A 19,187-nucleotide genomic window follows, 5' to 3' on the forward strand; every position below is an offset into this window, starting at 1 on the left:
AGGGGTAGGAAATGTGGTTAGTTACTTTGAAAGTGATTAAATTGGTCATAGTTATACCGTCCCATCTCACCATGCATAAATCAGATACATTTCACACTGGACACCACTGGCGGATTAGGAGGACCCTGTTCTAATTAGCAAATTTGTCCTCACAGCTTGTAAGATCAAAGATCTCCTCCAATCTCCATTGCAATTGTCAAACAATTCCTAATTCGTATAATGTGGTCCTTATCTTCTCATCCAAAAAGATTCTTCTATATCAAAGAAATATCAGATATCTGAGGACCCCTCTTTTTATCCAATCCTCCCCATACAAACCTATTTTAAAAGCTCATTGTTTGGAATATGTGTGGTAGAATTCTAATTATTTTCTGAGAGTGCACAGAGACAGATGGAAGACAATCCACCTGCGTGTGTGGGTTAAGTAAAGGTAGAGTTGAAAAGCAAAGGCCATTTCGTTTTTTAAGTTAGAGCTATCTTGTTTCTTCTATTTTTGCAGTTATATTTAAGAAATAGTATATTGGTTAATTGTTGCTGTGCTGCTATCTATTCTCTTTTGAAGATACGCAAGGACATACATTTCACTTAAAACAATAGTGCATTCAACACAAAAACCACTTCCATTGTGGCTGGTCCCATTGTTCTGGTGCTCCTACAATAGCAATTTTTGCCAGAGTTACTCCCAAGTAGGGCATGCGAAAAAATTGCAGAATTTTGCAGAATTTCATGCACAAGGCGCAATGTGAAATGCTAGAAATTAAACAAATTAGGGTGGAAGATTTTATCCAGTGTATTTTAATAGATATAAAAAAGTGAATTCCTAAATATTTTTAAATATTTTTACACAAAAGAATACCGGAATTATGCAACACATTATTAGTACACATTATGGGACCGATTCTGATGTCGGATGGACCTGAGTCCGTCCAACATCGGTCAGGAGCCGTAACCGACTGACCTGCTGTTGTCGGTTATGGCCCTGCAAGTAAAGTACAATGCGACCGAACAGGGGTCGGTTGCACTTGTATACTTCACAATGCAAGCTTGCATTCTGAGCAGAAAGCATGCTTGTGATGTGAAAAGCAGGGGTGCAGTTCATGCCTGCACCATGTGGACGGCACCCCAAGGTGCCTGCCACCGGGTGCAGGGATCCACACCCTCGCACCCATGGGGGCCCTGCTGGGGGCCCAGTGAGACAGTTTCCAACAGCCTTGTCGTTCCGGAAATACCGGCACAAAAAGGCAATGGAAAACTGCGATCGTACTCCCTCGGTTGTAAAGAGGCGACCGGGGGAGTACTGAAGGATTTCCGGATGGCGGACAGGCTCTCCAAGCCTGTCGTAAGCCATCCGGAAATCCGAGTCGGATTCCATTCCGACTAAGTCCATCGGAATGGCTTCATCAGAAAGGAATCCAGCCGGCACATTCCGATACGGTCGGGAGGCCTCTGAACATTGTTCGGAGCCCTTCTAACCGAAATTGGAATAGACCCCTATGTGTTATTCCCAATGAGAGTTTATCCAAAAACCCTGGCATCATTTGTTATAATGTTAAGTATATGTAGTATGATAACTGGTGGGTCACCAACAAATACTAAAATATCATCAGTGTTGGGCCACTTTTTCAGAATAACGGCAATCCACAAGTGCCATTTTAAATGTCTGAATTTTGGATTAAACATAGCAAAGTTTGAATACCTAACAAAAGATTTAAGTGAGATAATAGACAGCCTTGTCTGCTACCCAAAAATAAATGAAAAGAATCAGAAGTCGTTCCATTACCAACAACTCTACCTTTAGGGACAATATATAAAGACTTTACCATATTTGAATGAATAAAACATAATTGTAAAAATCAACTTTTAATATGCTTGTGAATTTCCTTTACCAAAAGCTTTCTCTACGTCTACCACAAGAAGACCTGGATTATTAGTTTCCCATTGACAAAAACATGACAAAGATCCTAGTACTGAATGATGAAAGTGTTCCTTTCATTAATTCAGTCAAATCGATACAAAATTAGAATGTAAAACTGTGGACAGTCTACTTGCCATTAGTTTTGCATATATCTTAATAGTATTGATTAAGGAAAGATATAGTAAAAGTATGACCTTTATAAGGTTTTAGGGAGGGCAATAATTAAAGCATTTGTTATAGAGCCATTAGCTAAAACATGTATCTGAAATTCATCAAATAATGGTAATAGATATGGGGGCCGATTCTGATCCTGGATTTTTATTTTCCATACAAAAAGGATTTGTATTTTTTTCCATACAAATTGTAAAAGTCCCTTCCAACCCGTGTAGTACGATTCGTACGGGAAAAATACATACTGATCGGCCTGATCCTTACAAATCGGATCGGGAAAAGCTGTACAACACGGACTTGCAAAAAAGACCATACAATCTGTAAAAAGGCTGTCCAACGCATCAAGTACGATTCGTACCGGGTTGTCAGCATATGATTTGTATGGAAAATGGCCTGTATATGGGGAATGACTCGTACCGGGCAACAAAGCGAACCCCTATACGCCTCATACCCTGGTATGACTCGTTCTGGGGTATGACTCATACCGGGGTACGGGTCGTTTAGGGGTATGAGGTGTACAGGGGTTCCCCCACATGAAAGGCGTGTGTATGGTGCGTACCCCAACATCGCGCATGTACGCACCGTACATATGCGATTTTGGGGTACGGTGCGTACGTACGCGATTTTGGGGTAGGCTGCTTGTACGGTGCGTACACGACCAGTACCCCTTCATCGCGTATGTACGCACCATACCCCACTTTCCGTGTCATCCGTACACACCGTACATACGCACTGCACCCCTGTATTCATGGGGTGTACGACGCGTACATGAGGGGGTCTGTCTCGTACTGTTTTCGGGGCGTACAAGGTTTTTCCGGCACTTTTTGGCTCTTGTAAAAAAAGAGCCGTACGGAGTGCCGTTTGTACGAATCGTACTTGCCGGGTTGTAAACTTCTACCGGGAATACATGGGAACGTCGCGTACAGAGCAATCCGAATCGGAATCGCTTGTATATACGAGTTGTATGGTCTTTTTTACAATTTGTATGAAGTGCGTCTATTTGTACGGATCGTACTTCCTAGGTTGTAGGGGCCTCCTTACAAGTACGAGTTGTATGGGGAAAATGCTCCATACCACGATTTGTAAAGCGTTTTTCCAGGATCGGAATTGGTCCCTTGGTGTTAAATGAGAAGAGAAAAATGTCTAAAACTCTACTAGTAAACCATCAAAGTTTTTTTTAATTATTATTTATTTTTCATTAAAATTTGCATTTTAGTTCCATAGTGGGTTGTGGGTTTAAATGGGGAATAGAGTGGGAAGTAATTTAATTATAGTAAATTTAATATTTTTTAGAAATTATTGTTTATTTTTTATTAAATTATGCATTTTAGTTCTGTAGCAGGTTGTGGGTTTATAGGAGAATAGGGTGGGAAGTAATTTACTTGTAATAAAGTATTTTTTTGTATTGTATTGATAATTATTGTATTGTTAATTCATTACTAATTAGTAATTAATTTTTATTAATTGATTAATTGATAATTATATTGTGTTCATTTTTTTTAGGAGCTGGTTTTGGGATTATAGGGGAATAGGGTGGCAAGTAATTTAAATTTAATAAAGTTATTATACATTTCTATTTCTTGGTATTGATAATGAATTTATTGTTAATTAATTATTAATTGGTAATTCATTTTTATTAACAGATTAATTGATAATTATATACATCGTGTTATTTTTTAGGAGCGGGTTGCGGGTTTATAGGGGAATAGGTTGGGAAGTAATTAAATTATAATGAAGTAATTCTTAATTTTTATTTGTTATTATTCATAAATAATTTATCATTAATTAATTAGTAATTTGTTATTTAATTAAAAACAATTATTTAATTGATAAGTATGTTAATTTTAACCCTCTGCTATCCAACACTTTCCCTGTAGTTAAACTCTCTGGAGTGTGAATAGTAATTTTTTGCCCTACTGTATCCAACACTTTCCCCACTGTTGCACTCCCTGGAGTGAGAATAGTAATTTTAACCCCTTCAGTATCCAACACCTTCCCTACTGTGCACTCTCTAGAGTGTGAATAGTGAACTTACCCCTACGGTACCCAACACTTTCCCTACTGTTGCACTCCATGGAGTGAGAATAGTAATTTTAACCACTTCGCTATCCAACACTTTCCCTACTGTTGCACATTCTGAAGTGGGAATAGTCATTTTTACCCCTATGATATCCAACACTTTCCCTACTGCTGCAATCACTGGAGTAGGAATGTAAATTTTTACTCCTTCGCTATCCAAACTTTGCCCTATTGTTGCACTCACTGGAGTGGGAATAGTCATTTTTACCCCTACGCTATCCAAAACATTCCTTAATGTTGCAATCTCTGGAGTGAGAATATCAATTTTTACCCCTACACCATCCAACACTTTCCCTACTTTTAAACTCTCTGGAGTGGGAATAGTACTTTTTACCCCTTCGCTATCCAACACTTTCCCTACTGTTGCACTCTCTGGAGTGGGAATAGTAAATGTTACCCCTGCACCATCCAACACTCTCCCTACTGTTGCACTCACTGGAGTGGGAATAGTAATTTTTACCACTATGCTATCCAACACTTTCCCTACTGTTGCACTCTCTGGAGTAGGAATAGTAATTTGATCCCGTACGCTATCCAATATTTTCTCTACTGTTTTAGTTAATGTAGTGTATAATGTATTTTAAAAAGAATACAAATATTTACATTTTTTTATTTGTTATTTATATATTTTACATTTTTATTTATATTATTGGTGTATGTGTATATATATGTATTTATAATTTGTAACATGTTTTTAACAATGTATTAGTTATTAAAATAATTATTTATAAATATTATTAAGTGTATATACTATATTTTATACATATATATGTTTAATTTACTCCTACATTATATGTATTAGTTATAATTATAAACATTTTAAAATAATTTTAACTATGTTTCTTTCATTTATATGTATTGTTTACTTTATTTTCCATTATTTTTTAAAAACTAGAAAAACAATAATTTTAACAACTATATTTTTGACAACAATATTTTTTTCTGATATTTATATACTTACCATTATGTAGATAGGACTTCGATTTTCTGGACATCGATATTTTTGTGTCAATATTTTTGTACCTCGATATTCTGACTGTTTATATTTTGTCAGTGACCCAAATGATCAATGGGCTCCGATGGAATCGAATGGCTGCAGCAGTGTATTTCTGCCTAACGAGGTAGGCTAGTGGCTCCATAGTGAATGTAAATAAGTGGGGCACCAGTGGCAGCCCTGTCGTGTCTGTATATAAATTCTGAAGGAGTCTGATGTATGGACATTGACACGCACCTGTGCCGCCGGACATTCATATAGAAGTCTAATCCATCTTCAGATTGTCTCTGGCATCACTGCAAACATAGAGGTTCATGCAATCATATCGAAGGCCTTGGCCGCCTCCAACAACACCACAGCTTCCTGCAAGCTAGGTTCTATTTGATGTAATAGTGCGAATATGGTACAGAGATTATGTGTAGTTGACCGAGCAGCTATAAAACCGGATTGGTCTGTTAATACCAACTGCGATATCAGGGGCTGTTATCGCATTGCAATTACCTTAGCTAAGATTTTAGTGTCTATATTTATGAGAGATAGGGGCCAATAGGATTCGCAACTATCTAGTTCCTTATCTGTTTTCAGCAATGTTAATATAAGCGCCTCTTTCAGCGACGGCTGTAGTCCTCTGTTAAGTGGGCAAAAGAATCTGTGCCTTTCTGTGATTTAAATTTTTATGTAAGACTATATCCAGGCCTTCTACCCTCACCATACACTCCAGCAACAAGGCACTTTGACATGAACCGTGACTATTGGTCTGCAAGTGACTCGAAGTTTGTCAATTGTTCCCTAATTCATGTCAAAATGGACCCCCGTTGGCTGATGCTCATACTCTCTTTATAGGGAGTGCAGTTTATCTTCAGTATTGTTTAATTGTGTCCTGATACTTTTCAATACACCCGCTTGGATGCCTATACATTTCCCTTGTATTATTACTTTAAAGGCTTCCCACAATGCAGCTGCGACTAGTTACCGAACCTGTAATTGATGTGAAGTATTTTACTATTGCACTACACACCTCTTTTTTTAAAGACCGTGTCCAACAGAGCCACTGGGCAAAAGTGATATATAAATGGTGTAGGGGTTATATTTGGTATTTGATGCCATAATAGGACCGTTGAGTGATCAGAAAATGTCTTAGGGAAGTGTCATACTTCAACTATCTACTGGCAGACCTCTTGAGAGATGAGCCAGTAGTCCCGTCTGGCCCAAGTACCATGGAAACTGTGGAAACAAACATACCCTTCTTCTTTGTCGGTTGTCTCAATCACCGGCATCCACCAGGTCGTATTCTTCCATTGCACCCTGCAGAACCTTAGCTGCTTGCTTCCCGTGCCACCTCGTGGCTGCCCAGCGATCTACCACGGGGCTTAAATATGTGTTCATATCACCCCACCCGAATGATGTGTGCCTGCGCGATAGTGTGTATCTGTCTCCAAACTGCTGTAAAGAATTCCGGTTAATCTATATTTGGTGCATATGAGTTGACCAGTGTGACATCCGTGCCCGCCAGTTTCCCTTGCACAACTAAAAGTCTACCTTGATCAGCCACCTGGTGAGTTATAAGTGTAAAGGAAATCTCATATTTAATTAATAGCAAAACCCCCAGGAATATGTGGACTAAGTCAATATGTTGCCCAGCGAGTGCCCAAGGGATAAACTAGGTGCTTGTTCAGGTGTGTCTCTTGTAATAAGGCAACATGTATTTTATGTGTAGCTAAAATCTGAAGCACGAACCTCACCTTACGGGGTTTGTTGAGACCATATACATTCCATGTGAGGAAATGTATACTGTCACCCACATGTGCAATGATGTCTCCTCATGTTATAATGCTGATGTATGTGCTGTATATTGAAAGACATGTGTGATCCAAGGAACTGTATATTTTATGAGAGGGTAAACTACATCTAGCCAACCCAACATCCTCCCCCCTTCTACTTTAGCATCCCCAACTATCCAAAGAGATCCCCCATTAATAAAAAATATATATGAACTCAACATTAACATTTCCCTAATAAGCAAGAAATTGCAGCACAATGTGCTAGACTCATCTGGTGTGCTCCCTCGTGGGGGTTCGCCAGTGTCCCAGTCACACTTTAGGTGGGCAGAGGTGGACAGGTTCTAAGGAGAAATGTTGGCCTTCACTGACCAACTGCAGCATGTATACATCAATTAGACTGTACCGCAACCCCCTTTTTCCAGATCAGATAATCCATGCTGCTGCGTGAATTGTCCAAGTTGCATTTGCAGCCCTTGGTCTTCCCAGTGTTGAGGTTGACATTTAATCCTGTCCCTCGACAGCAGATGTGTTCTGAGCTTGTTTGCTAGATAGAATCGTCTTCAGGTAGTCCTTGGCTACTTTGGGTGTCATAAAAATCTGTTGTTTGGCCAGGTGCTCCACACAAAGGAGTGCTGGCAACGATATGACTTATGGAATATTGGCCTTCTGTAGTTGGCGCTTGACTAGTAGAAACTCTCTCCAGGCTGATTGCCCTGCAATCGTGAAATCTGGGTAGAATGAAATTTGATTGCCCTGGTACTGAACTTCTCCTTTTTCTCTGGCCAGTCTAAGGACAGTGTCCCTGTTCCACGAGGATTGGGCGTGAGAGCGGCCCTGGTGACGTCCACACCATGAGCTCTCGGTGTGCACTCTCCACCAACAACATCTGAGACACGTTCTCAGCACCAAATAGCGTTGTTGGGAATGCTCTCTATGTAAATCTCCATTCTTCCAGTATTTGTGAATTCCATTATGCCAATAATACGTAGATTATAACAGCGAGAGCGCGCCTCCAAATCTCTATTCTTTGCTCGTATGATCAGCAAGATCCGCTCCATAGTCAAGATTTTTTAGCTCACCGCTTGGAACTCATCCTCGGCTTTTGATATTCTCTGTTCTGTATCTGCAATGTGTGCAGACTGTTTGTCCATTTTTGCCGCCACGTTGTCTATTCGCATATTTAAGGAGTCAATTTTGCCATCTATGGATTGCAAGCTGTTTTGCATGGCTAGTAGCTTTGCCTCAAGTGTGCTTCTCACATACAAGGTTTGTTTGACTGAGCCTCTTGTTTCAAATGTAAGTCTGGATTGCATTTTTTCTGCTTTCTCCATAATGAGCTCTATGCAGAACACCGCTGTTCTTCCTTGTTTTTGCTGTGATTATATTTTTCCCCCCTCTTCTCTGCAGCTATGGGATAGTAACAGGTAGTGTGAGACACCCCTGGGAATGCTATCAGTACTTCAAGCCAGGTATTTCAAAATGTGACACCGCCCCCGCCCCCCACCCCTCCCCCCGCATATTGGTACACCTCTATCTCTACTGTTTGTGTGCTAGTGAATTTTATGATTCAATATTCTCAATCCACAGAGCTGATTTTATAACAAGTGTTAGATCAGTAAAAGGTCCTGCTCGGGTTTCTGTGATGATAGCACAACACTTCACAAGAGCCTTCAAGCATTGGGCCGTGTAATGGAGTTACCACTCTGAGTCCGGGTCATGTTAATTATGCCAATTATCCGGTGGCACTCACTATCATGTATTGTCTCCAGGCACGGCGGACCTGCTTTGGTAGACTCCCTGCTGCTGGCTCATGTTCTACCCTGGTTTGCCACATGCAGATAACGGCTGGCACTCGCACTCCAGAGCGGCCCACCGCAGGAGAGCCTGTTTCACAGACCGGCGCCGCGGCCTAAATTTATTGGTGCAGCCCGCGCAGGCGATCCTGACGATCGTGGCGCAGTAGTGGGGGGGCGAACCTGTCCACATGCACTCTTCCCCTGCCACAATCTCGCTCTGTTCCCTCACCTAGTAGCATCTTGGCCGCGTCTTAGTCCCCTGTTCCGACTCCAGGCCCAGCAGCAGTGCCGCACTTGGGAGAGAGGGCGAGGGGTGGGAGAAAAGTAGACCAAAAGTTGTTTGTGTGTGTAAAAGGCCGCTTTATTAAGACACAGGTGCACATTACAAACACAAACCTTGGCAACGCCTTACAAAACTAAACCTCACTAAATAAATAAATAACTACAAACTCAGCCCCCCGAACCCTCCCCCACCCCTAAAACATTTGAGCCCTCCCGCTCCCAACAATACATCAATAACAATATAACAGCATTATAACATTACGTCATCAATAAAACATTACATCATCAATAAAACATTTCGTCATTAAACAAACATACGTCATCGTTAAAACTTTATTCGTCAAACCACAATTGCAATAACAACGGTCAGGTCCTCCATAACCATAAACCCTGCCTGACCCTGCACTCCTGCAGATACCCCCCTCACAAAACTGAACGGTCAAACCATGACCAACATACCCCAGCACTTGTCAAAGAAATACTCGAACTAATACTCAACCAGCAATCTGCCTAAAACCATAATGATACCCAAAAACACCGCACAGCACCTGTGTCTAGCGACGGATACAAATACAAGAGAAAAAACCCCTGCACACCGGTGGCCCACAAAACAGCCTTTTACTTAAAAAAGAAAATTGTAGCAAAACCCCCAAAAATGGGAAAAAACTGGGCAGCGAGGGGAAAAGAGGAACATTTAAAACAAAAATTGAGGGAGGGGGGGGTTGGACAAAAAAGCTATAAGCCCACCTAGCCACCAGGTCACCAAACCTAAAATGGTGGCTGGTAGGCAGTGGGAGGGGAGTTTATAATTGGGCTATTCTGGTCCTACTAGACCAGCCCAAATCTCGAAACTTCTGTTCCTCTTAAAGAGACACCCCTCGCAACCCTCCCAAACCGCCCGGGGGAGGAGACCTCCCGGCGGTCGGCTCCCTCCCCCAAGCCCCCCTTGGGAGAGAGGGCGAGGGGTGGGAGAAAAGTAGACCAAAAGTTGTTTGTGTGTGTAAAAGGCCGCTTTATTAAGACACAGGTGCACATTACAAACACAAACCTTGGCAACGCCTTACAAAACTAAACCTCACTAAATAAATAAATAACTACAAACTCAGCCCCCCGAACCCTCCCCCACCCCTAAAACATTTGAGCCCTCCCGCTCCCAACAATACATCAATAACAATATAACAGCATTATAACATTACGTCATCAATAAAACATTACATCATCAATAAAACATTTCGTCATTAAACAAACATACGTCATCGTTAAAACTTTATTCGTCAAACCACAATTGCAATAACAACGGTCAGGTCCTCCATAACCATAAACCCTGCCTGACCCTGCACTCCTGCAGATACCCCCCTCACAAAACTGAACGGTCAAACCATGACCAACATACCCCAGCACTTGTCAAAGAAATACTCAAACTAATACTCAACCAGCAATCTGCGTAAAACCATAATGATACCCAAAAACACCGCCACCCAGAAAGGTAGGCGGGGAAGACACGCCTCCCTTTCTGCCCCCCAACCGCGAAGCGAAAGAGAAACCAGAAAATCAGCGCTGCATGGCCAATGCCCGGGCTAAGACCTCACGAATCTCCAACAAGTAAAGTTCCATGCCTACACGGGACAAATGAACTCCATCATCCCTAAAGAACTCAACAGACTCAAACTTAATGTCCCTGTGTGAAATCCTGCTGAAACCAAGGCTCCTACAGCAACGAGACACCTCCGAATTCACTTTCTTCCTAGCCCGATCGACAGCCCTGGGATTCACCGCTCCTCTCCATATCCTGCGAGGGATTAACTCTGTCCAAAAAACATGACACCCAGCCCACCGTTCCTTAATGAGGCCTAAATCTCGTTTCATAGCTCGCAGCAAGACTACACCTTTCGTTGCACATAGGTCATTTTCTCCCAAATGAATGACTAAAATATCCGGGCAGACACCGCCCACCATGTTGTTGTTCAAACAAGGGATCAACTCTCTCCAGAGCATCCCGCCTTTACCCTTCCAAAGAACATTAAACATTCGAACATTGAAACCAAGTAGATCACCAAAGTAACTCCTCGCTGCCTGGACTCTGGCCCACTTGACAAAGGAATGCCCCACTATCCAGACCGTTACCACCGAGGAGCGAGGCCCAGCAACGGATCCTGAAAAAGAAAAGAAAATTAGAATCATGTGAAGGAGGATGACGCATGCGCCTCCTCCGCCGAGCTCCTCACATAACGCTGGAAACAGTTAGAAGACCAGCGCCCCAATCGCTTAATATCCCTTTCGGACCAATTTCTGTGAAAAGCTTCAGTGGCTGCACCTATTCTGAAAGAGTGAGTACCATAAATATTGCCATCGAGACCTATGTGCTGTAGCGCTTTGCGCAAAACCATACGTAATTGATAAGGTGTTACAGGGGTGCCATTGATATGTTGGAAAACCAGGACTTCATCGCCACCCCCACACAAGGAACGCCAGCGCCGCGCCAGCAGTAGAGGGCAAGTAAGCTTTGGAGCACATGCCTGTAACCACACACCTTTCCCCTTACCCGTCTGATCAGTTTTAGAACTGGCCAACCATACATGAACTCCCTCATCATAACAAAAAACGTCCTTCCAAAACAATCCACACTTATATTTCGAACCCAACAACTCCGGTACCCTGAAAGCACCAAAAAACATGAACGCCATCAACATTGAGAAAAGACATGCCTCAAAATCATCCGAACAAACTAAAGGCAAAACCGTAATTAACCTGGCAAGAACTTGCCAAGATATAGGGGCTCTGGACCTACCAACGTGCCCTTGCTCCCTGGCCCAGCCCTCCAGCATCCTTCTACCAATTTCCCCCGCAGATGGAGGATAGCCCCACCACAACTTCCCCATGAAAGCAATCCCCGCCAGTTTCCCAGCAATGGTTACTTTGGTCAAACCCTTATCCATGAGGTCCAGTATAAAGTTGACCACATCATCCGACCGACTCGACAGATCCTCCCTTCTGACAGCACCAGATTCCAGAAATTCCTTCCACGCAAGGGAATACGCAGAACGCGTGGACACAGACAGAGAACCTACCACCAATTGAACGACCCGACCTCGCCGACGTGCCACAGATGACTCGGCATCGGAGTCGGGGATCTGTCCGCATCCCTCGCCAGTCCACGGAATCTCCCCCACTGTGAACGAGACAGAGCATCCGCAATGTCATTGTCCACGCCAGGAATGTGTAAAGCACGAAAATGAATATCGTGTTTCAAACAACCAAGAACGAAAACTCTCATAAGTTTCAACACTTGTTCGTCCCTGGCCGATTGGCGATTCACTATCTCTACCACCGCCATGTTATCCACACGAAACAGCACTTTCTTGTGCGCCAATTCCTCCCCCCACAGTGTCAAGGCGACCAATAAAGGGAACAGTTCCAGGAAAGTGATGCTGCGACCTCCATTCAACCATTCATCAGGCCAACGTTCCGCACACCATCTGCAATTCCAAAAGAGCCCAAAACCATCACTGCCAGCAGCATCCGAAAACATTTGTACATCCCACTGAAAGTCAACCTCTCTGACCAAGGGGACACCATTGAAGGAGTTCAGGAAAAACTTCCACATTCTCAAATCCTCCTTGACACCAGCAGACAGACGAACACGATGGTGGGGCAAATGATGACCTGCCAAAGCCCTGCCCAGTCTCCTACAAAAGGTCCTGCCCGCTCTCACCACTCTGCAGGCAAAATTCAAATGACCCAAAAGCACTTGAATCTCTTTCACCAACACTTTTCTCTTTGACAACATCACATCCAGTAATTCAATCATGCTGACCCTTTTGTCCTCGGGCAGTCGAGCAGACATAACCACAGAGTCTATTTCAATACCCAAAAAGGAAAGGACAGTGGCAGGGCCCATTGTTTTCTCGGGAGCCAAAGGAACTCCCAAATCCTCCATGAGCCCTTGGAATGTGTCCAGAGCCTTCTGGCACTCCGCGGAGCCCGGGGATCCGACAAAGAAAAAATCATCGAGATAGTGTGTTACCAGGGTATGACCGGACTGATGGGAGAAATACCATTGCAGAAAAGTACTAAAACACTCAAACAAGGCACACGATATGGAGCAGCCCATCGGCAGCGCCTTGTCCACGTACCATTTACCAGCGAACTGAATACCTAAAAGGCTCCAATCGTCCGGGTGGACAGGCAATAACCGAAAAGCAGACTTGATGTCACACTTAGCCATCTCAGCGGCTGCGCCCGCTGTCACAACAAGTGACATGGCCACGTCAACCGAAGAGTAAGAGACAGACACTGCCTCTGGGTCAATGAAATCATTAACAGACGACCCTTCAGGCCATGACAAATGTTGAATCAGCCGAAACTGTCCCGGTTCTTTCTTCGGGACAACTCCAACCGGTGAAACAATCAAGTTATGGATCGGCCAATCGTGAAATGGGCCAGCCATCCTCCCTTCATGTACCTCCTTATTAAGTTTGTCTTGTACCACTGTGGCATGTTCAGAAGCTGATTTTAAATTGGCAGACCACCTCCGTTCCCTAGAACCTAAGTAACCGAGTCGGAACCCAAACTGAAAACCTTCCAACAGTGTAACTTTTGCTGACTGATCTTCGAAACCATGGAGGGCAATACGCAGCCTTTCCAAATTAACTGGCGTACGAGCCCTTGGACCCAGCACCCTTAGCACCTCTGTATCCCCTTCCTCCTGAAAATTGTGAAGTCGTATTTGATGTTCCTGAAACCGTTTGCTTTCCATGTGTACCCTCCGATGGCTGATTGTCCCAACACTTGGACAACGGGTGTTTCCTACCACAACCTGAGCATTCATGTTTAAATTTACAATACTCCCTGGTACAGGATCCCCTATTAAATTCCCAACAGAAACCAGACCCTGAGTGCAAGGTTGCAGTGGCCCCCACCCCTCCCCGGGTGGGCTTCCCCTGAAAGGGCCGGTAAACTAACGGCAAACCACTGGCCGTAAAAATGGTTTCCCCCCCTGACGCTGACCCCATTGTGTGTTGCCACAAGTCATTATCCAGCTCCCCCCACTTAGCCTCCGGGTCCCAAGCCATCCTGGCCCTAAATTCCTCATCATATTGAGACCAGGCAAAACCACCCCCGGTTATCTGGGCCTTGCGAATGACGTCCATGTATTTAAAAAGGGACACGCTGCGCTCAGGGAACTTTTCGCAATATACACTAGCATAAATCAAAAATGCAGCTGTCCAGTTTTCAATAGTTAAAGGCACTCTGGGGCGTTTTGCCAGCTCAAACTCCTCCTCCTTAGACCCCTCTTTAGACCGGACTTCCCTGTGGAGTAGCTTCAGTAGTTCCACATACTCACCATTCCAAATTCGTTCCTTGGTACTTAACATGAGATGAGCACCTAACGGTTTCGTAACCCCCATGTAAGGCAGTTTCTTGATTTTTAATTCTTTACTGGCCACAGGCTCTTTAACCTTGCTGGAAGCACCAGCCATAACACCACCTACCACCTTGTTCGTAACGTCTACCACATCATCTGTACCAACTGCTGTGTCTTTTACATATCGACCTTTGACCAGACGGCCATCACCACTAATCACTTCGGTTTCACCACCTGTACCCACAGACACCATCGTAGGTTTGGCCTGTGTGGCTGATTGCTCACCTGGCAACAGAGAGACCACTCTCGATGGCTCCGCCCGTGTCTCCGAGGTCAATGCATCCGGTCTGCGAGGCGCCCTACTCGATGGGCCGTGCTCTCTTCTCCCTTGCACTTGACTTTGGACCACTGGAGCCTGTAACACACTAGAAGAAACATGAGAGGGCACCCCCCTTTCCGGATCCCGCACTTCACCTTCTTCAGGACTCTCGTCGTCGTAGTCCAACACCACTGAATCAACACTGGTATGCAACAATTCATCACGGGTCTTACCCAACCCGGTATCCACCACTGTACTTTTAACTGATTTTAAAACTCCAGGAGGGGGAGCAGACTGTACCCGCCTGTACCTCCCTGCGCGTTGACTCTGCAGCTCCATAGCCGCCGGCAAGGCCTGCCACCTATACCTGCTACTCGTTGGGGCCAGCGGGGTCACGCCGGACCCTCGTGTGCTGGCCGCGGCGGGATCCCTCGGTGGAACAGAGAGGGCCGCGCGAGGCATTCTCCTCGCTTCACCTTGGCGAAAGTGGACTGGACCGCGCCCTGCCAAGTCTGGACCGGCGCCCCTATCCCTGTCCTGAAAAGAAAAAGTTTGGACTGGTGTACTAGGGTCCACGGCTACAATACCTGACACAGCCCTCATCTCCTGTCTAGTAGCACCTAGAAACGTGCCCTGCCCCCTATCTAAAGAACTTCCCCTAAACCTCCTGCCAGGCACCTCCCTGACCGGAGAGTCGCCAATCATCTCCTCATCTTCACTGCCATCCAAATTATCAACCGCCACCGTTGAGGAAACAGGAACCGGAGCACTTGAAGCCAAAACTTGCCCAACACTATCTTTCCGAAGACCACGTTGCGCCAAACCTGCAGCCCCAAAATGTTCCCACCCAGGAGAGCCAAACATCAAGTAGGGGCCACCTGCACCCACCTGCCCATAATGGACAGCCGCCCCAGTCCCCTGTACCGGCCAGCCACTGAAATTCCTCAAACCCCCCTCCGGCTGATACACCATACCATGAAACCCAACACCTTCCGAACCTCCGACAACAGGATGTGGCACACCTACCGCCTCCCGCCGCACGGCCCCTTCAAGCCCTGATCTGCCTGTCCCTTCCACATGACCTGCGCCAAGCCCAGAACAAGAAAATGCTCCGCGCCTCACCTGAGACATACCCCCATCTCTCCCCTGTAAACGGTCAGACACATCAAGAAAACCAAAAGCCCCAGCCTCCTCAAACCGGGGGCCCTCCAAATCTAGAGTAGCGCCAGAAACTGACCCCCCCTCCCCTACTTGTGCCCACTCCCCCTCTCCCCTGGAACCCCCCCCTACCGACAAAGCAGCACCCCTGAGAGAACCAGGAGTAGAAAAAAGCAATGGACTCCCCAAATTACCTCCTAAATCCTGAACAGGCATACCTGTCTGGTCCTCAGCTATGACCTGGCCCACCTGTGAACCCGGACCCCCCACAACGTCTGGCCCCTCTGCAGCAAACCTTCCAGAAAAGTTCTCCGCAACCACCTGTCTCTGTGACACTATCTGCCTTGAAGGGAGTAAGCCAAACCCTTCCTCACAGCCAAATTCACCTTGCGTTTCCACCACTACCTGAACTGAAGGGGTTAATGGCCGTCCCACCGATTCCCCCACATGCTGCCAAGACCCTTGCACATCTACAAACTGCAGGGAGCCTCTTCGCGCTCCCCACACTGACTGCCCCTTCACACGCTCTGCCCTTGAGTCGGAAACAGGGTCTGAGGCGGAGCGCTTCCCGCTCGCTCTCCGCCCCCCCCTCTTGCCCGCCGGCTTCCCCGCAGCCGGTACTACGGCTGACACATCGCTCACCAGCCGAGCCCCGCCCGCTTGCCTAGACAGCGCGTGAGGTACCGCGCCTGTCACCTCCCGCGAAAGCCCGGCGGAGGAAACAAAAACCTCCGGAGCTTCCCCCACTGCAAGCGCCCCTCCCGCTGCAAACGAGGGGGTCGGGCGCACTACACCCGCCCCAGCGACAAAAGCGCCAGGCAACGCCGGAGCTTTCCCCGCCCCCACCACTGCGCGCGCTTGGCCCGGAGGGGCCGGTTTCTTCGTACGAGACCGGCCCCTCTCACTCACCTGACCAGAGCGTCTTCTCTTCGGCGACTCGCACGCCAAAACAGCGGCAGATACACCAGCGGAGGCCTGGCGCTGGGGGCGCGCCGGCCCCCCACCCACCAACAAATCCAGTCGTCCCGCGTCAGCCAGCAACCTCATAGCCTCCACTACACGCGAGTCTTCCATAATAGCCACAGAAAAACCGCCTCAAGAAACAGTAATAAAGTATTACAAACTCCTAATTCCTCACGCACACAAAAAAGCTATAAGCCCACCTAGCCACCAGGTCACCAAACCTAAAATGGTGGCTGGTAGGCAGTGGGAGGGGAGTTTATAATTGGGCTATTCTGGTCCTACTAGACCAGCCCAAATCTCGAAACTTCTGTTCCTCTTAAAGAGACACCCCTCGCAACCCTCCCAAACCGCCCGGGGGAGGAGACCTCCCGGCGGTCGGCTCCCTCCCCCAAGCCCCCCTTCTGTACTTACCCCGGGCCGGTTATCCCACTCTCGTCACTGCTTGATCACAACATAGCTGCTCTGTGCTGCTGTATGCCGGTGGACCGACTTGTCTTCTTTGCCTAAAATTCAAGCCAATCAACTAAAAACAGCTTAGGGGGGTTTTCCGTGACAGGTGGTGGAGTATGGCCGGATTAAAAATCAGATAGATTGAAAACAGCCGGCAGAGCTGCGCTAATATACGGCCATCTTGCCATGGGCTCTCTGGCGCCCCCTTTAGTGGTTCTTAAGGGCTGGAAGTAGGAGCAGTCCCTCTATATTATTTTAAAATAGAGGGGCTGCTCCTTCTGAGCCCTGTTTAAGTACCATTACAGTGCTAATTTAATTCCGTCTGCGGAACAGCAGAATTAACAAATAATTCCACTTTACATGAGAAACGCAGAATTATTAAATTACTGAAATTCCGCAAGGGGAATTAAAAGTCCCACCCACCTTAGAAATTATGCATGTTACAGGTAACCCAGCAATCCGGATCTGTGCAAATATTAGTATATTTCAATAAACATTAAGAGCTGACCTACTCAGTATGCCGCATAAAACTCCTGATAAGTATTTGTATGTGCAAAGTTGTTAATTTAAAAATTGTAAAGCAAGCCACTACCTGTCCGGTTACTAATCAACCACATGCCAATTAATCAAAGGGGAATTTCTAAGCAATCGCAGACATGTGGTAAGCATGGAAATTTTAGATTTCCAAGTATTTAATATAAACATGCTGTCTGAAAGCTTCCAGATGGAGAAGGGACCACATACCGCCAATCATTCCATCCACATACCGACAGAGTACAATTAAATGTGGAATTATAGTCATGTCATATAGTGGAAGGCTGCTCTGTACTATTTTCTGCCGCAAAATACAAATGTAACAACAAAATAGAAAGGGACAGGCTCCTTAATCGTTTAAGAATCAGTAACACATCAGTGCCAGAGTACATCACACTGCAAAAATGGAATTAATCTTTCTCTGTCTGTGATGGCTAAACAAGGGTCAAATGGTTTAGCAGAATCCTGGTTGTTACATTGTGGCATTTGGAAGTAGATTTAATGTCACATAAACTATTATCTACTTGTTCTTTGATGGGATAAACCGGGTGGCATTTTCTCCATTAATATCTTTAAACACGGAACACAAATCCCAGCTTCCTGAGGCTCTTAAGATATCCTTCTAAACCCATTAAACTTTAAATCCCAAGCAGATATTATGCTGCAATATTCTAGTCATGAGTAAACTTTCATTACCTCTTATTAATTTTTTTGCATTACAAACATGACATATGGCGAACTGTTTGGTACAGGCCGTGTATCAATCAGTAAGAATAAAGGTTTTCTTTAGTGCCTTGTTAGATTTTTTCCACAGAATATATTAAATTCGTAATAAAAATTCGCCAGAGGTGAATAGAAACTGGACGTCCTTTTTACTGGCACTTGAGATCTACAGACAAAGCGAAAACAACGGTCACGTGACTGGATCCACTCTGTATTCATCTAACATTCGTGTAGTAAACGTTGGTAGTGCAGCACTGTGGTGAAATTCGCAAGAGTGCATTTTGCAAATGGTAAAAAATTGTGCAGCACGATATTTACAGAGCTTCACATGCCCGTGATGTCTTCAGCAGGGAGGGCACAAAAAAATGTACTTTTAGCACGGAATGTCCCAGAAACAAATAGCACGTTATGTGTAGAAACATCATGAAATAAACCATTTCCACTGTTCGCACATTTTTTCATTTGGCACTTGAATGTCACGCAGAGCGTATACTTAGTATATCTGGCTTTGTGAAAAGTCCACGGGGCATTAGTGCTGCTACCACATGTTACACCCAATATGGATTGGTTGTGGGTTGGCACTTCCCACTACATAGCCATTTGGCACATAGTTTTCATTAACTTTTCCAGACTACATTTTTGTGCATGGACGTTGAT

Source organism: Lissotriton helveticus, chromosome 2_1, assembly GCF_964261635.1.
Source record: "Lissotriton helveticus chromosome 2_1, aLisHel1.1, whole genome shotgun sequence".
NCBI lineage: Eukaryota > Metazoa > Chordata > Amphibia > Caudata > Salamandridae > Lissotriton > Lissotriton helveticus.